We start from the raw sequence: 4,262 nt of genomic DNA on the forward strand, positions 1-4,262 counted from the left end.
AGTTATTGTATTGTTCATCTCTGTTTGTTTGTTCTTTAATTCTTCTAGGTCTTTGTTAAACACTTCTTGCATCTTCTTGATCTTTGCCTCCATTTTTTCCCAAGGTCCTGGATCGTCTTCACTATCATTATTCTGAATTCTTTTTCTGGAAGGTTGCCTATCTCCATCTCATTTAGTTTTTTTTCTGGGGTTTTATCTTGTTCCTTCATCTGGTACATAGCTCTCTGCATTTTCATCTTGTCTATCTTTCTGTGAATGTGGTTTTTGTTCCACAGGCTGCAGGATTGTAGTTCTTCTTGCTTCTGCTGTCTGCCCTCTGGTGGATGAGGCTATCTACCATGTGAGTTTTTTAGGGTTGCCATGACAAAGCTCAATAGACTGGGTGGCTTAAACAACAGAAATATATTTCCTCACAGTCTGGAGGCTGGAAGTCCAAGATCAAGGTGTGGGCAGTTGGTTTCTTCTGAGGCCTCACTCCTTGGCTTGTAGGTGGCCATCTTCTCCCTTTGTCCTTACATGGTTTTCCTGCTGTGCTTGTCTGTGTCCTAATCTCTTCTAGGACACCAATCAGGTTGGATTAGGGCCCACCCATATGACCTCATTTTACCTTAATCTCCTCTTTAAAAGCCCTGTCTCCAAATCATCACATTCTGAGGTAGCGAGGTTAGGACTTCAGTATATGAATGTTGGGGGGCACAGTTTACCCCTTAACATACACAGTCCCTGCCCTTGCTGAGCTCCTATCCAGAGAAGACACACGTGAGGATAACCCTTGGGAGAAAGGTCACAGCCAGCACAGCTGTTAGCAGCACACGGAACACAGGGGCGCCAGAGAGACGCCCAGGGAGGCTTCTCGGGGGAGGTGGCGAAGGCGCTGAGCACTGAAGGATGAGCAAAGTTATGGGCACCAGTAAATGGGTGTGTGCAGGGAGGAGTGAGTGAGTGTCAGGACAGGCCCAGAACACCCAGGAATGCTGGTTTATGACCACATCCTTTTTTTAAAATTAACTTTTTAAAAATTGAAGTATAGTCGATTTACAATGTTGTGTTAATCTCTGCTGTACCGCATTCAGTTATACATATATACATTCTTTTTTTCATATTCTTTTCCATGATGGTTTATCATAGGATACAGAATATAGTTCCCGGTGCTATGCAGTAGGACCTTGTTGTCTATCCGTTCTATATATAATAGCTTCCATCCGCTGACCCCAACCTCCCACTGCCTCCCTCCCCCAACCCCCTCCCCCTTGGCAACCACCAGTCTGTTCTCTATGTCCATGAGTCTGTTTCTGTCTGTTTCTGTTTCATAGATAGGTTCATTTGTATATGACCACATCCTTGATAGAGTTTATTTTCTTAGGATCTGCCTGAGAGCATGGGCCACAGACTGTGTGCATGGGGGTTGGCACTGGATTTGGAGACGGATGAATCCAGGCTCTCCCTGAACTTCCATTCTTTTCTGTAACGTCAGGCTAGCGGCTCCTCCTGAGCCTGCTGGGAGGGTTGGTGATATCACGGGTGTGAACACACTTGGCCAAGCGCAGAGCAGTGTAGACGTGTGCCGTGAGATGGGTAACTGGGAAGCCGGTTAGCTGCCATCTCGTTCACAAAGCTGTACCCAATCATGCTCGTTACGGAGGCAGGAACCCAAGCCCAGGAAACAGCCTTAGCAGTGGTCCAGCAACATCAAGTTGGCCCCAGACCTCTTCTTTACAGCTGTGGACACATATCCCGGGGGTGGGGGGCAAATCTTCCTATGTGGAATACTTACCATGGTGTTTGTTTAGAAAAGGATGAGAGCATTTGGGTCAAGAAATAGCTCATTTTCTGGGGACAGGGGGTTTGAAGAATAATAATGAATATTCATTGGGCAATTGATATATGCCGGGTGCTGTTTTAGGTTCTGTGGTTTAGTGTGTTCCGTGTACAAACTCATCAAATCTTAACAAGTGTAAGACATGGTGGCATCATTATCACACCCATTTTACAGTTGAGGACACTGTGTCACAGGGAAGCCTAGTAACTTGCCCAAGAGCTCACAGGATGTAAGTGGCTGGGCCGAGACCCAAACCCAGGCTGTCTGTCCGGCACCACTGTCTGGGTTTTAACCCTCTGAGCTGTGGCAAAGTGAGGAGACAGCTCCCATCACCCTCACCAAGGCTTTTCAAAGAGTGGCGCTGTTTGTTTTCTCACCCTGGGACGCTCTGGGGACGCCCACTGGGAATCTGAGATCCCCCACCCGCCTGAAGAAGGAAAGCGTGGTTCACCCGAAGGCCAGGCTTCTTAAATAGCCAAGGCCACCCTGGAGCTTGAGCCAGGACACCTGGGCTCTGATCTCAGGTGTGGGACTTCACTGCTTACCTCTGGGCCGGCTTGTGGGCAGGTTGCGGGGAGGACTCACAGACAGCCAGCTCCACCAATAAGAGGAGGTTTTCATGCCAAGCACTGCCTCCCGGCTGCAGGACAAAAAGGGAAAGTGATGTCCTGCAAGTTTCTCTCCCTCCTCTGACTGGGAGAGCCCCTGGTGCAGGGCAGGGCCAGGGCAGCTGCGGGCAGTTTGTCCCCACCCTCCACCCCTGGCCTCCAGTCTGCACACCCTCTGGGTGGCAGAGCCTTTAGTGTTTTTGGACTAGGATGCCTTTGCAGCTCAGGTACTGCCCAGACACCAAGGACCCTCCCAGCTGTAGGTGCACATTTGTGTGGACCACCTGGGTCCTGGGGCCTTTTGAGATTTCGACCCCCAAGGGGAACATGGAACAATTTTAAATGAAGGGGGCAGATCACCTGATCCACTGTGAGTTTTAGCAAGATCAGGGAGACCCCTTGTTACAGATGAGGAGACCAGGGTGGATACATGGAAGGGCTTGATTCAAGGAAGGGGTGGAGGAGGAAATGAGATGATGAATATGACACCCCACAGGATGGCACAGGGGATTCCTCACTGCACAGCAATGCAGCCATGCTGCCCCTCCCACACTTTAGGCCCCAATTAGCTCAATTATTTTGCTTCTTCTCACGTCCCAGGGCATCCATGTCTGCAGGCCTGGCTCAGTGCCCTCCCACCCCGTACCCTTCTCTGTCTGCATAATCCCTCGGCTTACTCATCCTGTAAGAATCTGCTCGCCAATCACCTCTTCCAGGAAGTCTTCCGAGATCAGCCCCCCTGGTTGGCTCGGTGCCTCCTCCGTGTTTCCCCAGGAATCCTCAGCCATCTCACGTGATGTCATAATCGAGGACTTCCATGATAGGGTCCTGCTGTGGACCCAGCTCTGGGAAGGGAGCTGGCCAACTGGCCAAAAACTGTTTCCAGAAACAGCCAATTCTCCAAGCCGCATCCCTGCATGATTGATATGCAGAATGAGTGATTGATATGCAGAATGAGTATTGCGCTGACTGATTCATGCACTTGGTAAATAACTAGCCTAATTATTCAGGGTTGGCTTTTTCTTTTGGAAGTTTCAGTTCCCCGTTGAGCAGATCCCTTCCCACTGTTGTGCATTCCGGGCTGGATGTTTTCATGAGCATTTGACAATTCACGCTCCCAGTGCTTCTGCCATGATCCACAGCTTTTATTTCAACATGCGCTTTCCATTAAACCCAGGTTGCCGGCTTCTGGTCTTTTTTTTGTGGACTTGAGGCTGCCCTGGCCTTCTAGGGGTTCTGCGTACCCCAAGCACGCCATCATTCTGCTGGCCTCTGCACCCGTTCTCTGCCTCTGGGAGCAAACAGTCAAGGCAACCTGTCCTACACTTGATTTAAGGGGCTTCTCTGACATCTGGGCAATTCGGCCACGCAGTGATTTAATTCCCATGACATCCTGGTGTGCATGAGGGTCTTGCCTCCTTAATGCTTTCACTGAGCCAGCCTGGCTGAATGAGCAGGGCAGAGGAATGACCAGTGGCAAATTCTTTTTCTTCCAAACCCACAGCCTCGCCTTGTTCTAGAGCTGCAGGGCAGCCCGGGTCCATCTCCAACATGCTGCTCAGGGTTGTGTGTTTTCTATTCCAGCCTCAGAATAACTCTGCAGGATAATCAGGGCGGGATCAATCGCCCATTTCGCACTTTTCTTTGTTTTTTTTTTTTTTGTTTTTTGCAGTACGCGGGCCTCTCACTGCTGCGGCCTCTAGCGTTGCAGAGCACAGGCTCTGGACGCGCAGGCGCAGCGGCCATGGCTCACGGGCCCAGCCGCTCCGCGGCATGTGGGATCTTCCCGGACCGGGGCACGAACCCGTGTCCCCTGCATCGGCAGGCGGACTCTC

Source organism: Physeter macrocephalus, chromosome 7 (assembly GCF_002837175.3).
Source record: "Physeter macrocephalus isolate SW-GA chromosome 7, ASM283717v5, whole genome shotgun sequence".
Lineage (NCBI taxonomy): Eukaryota > Metazoa > Chordata > Mammalia > Artiodactyla > Physeteridae > Physeter > Physeter macrocephalus.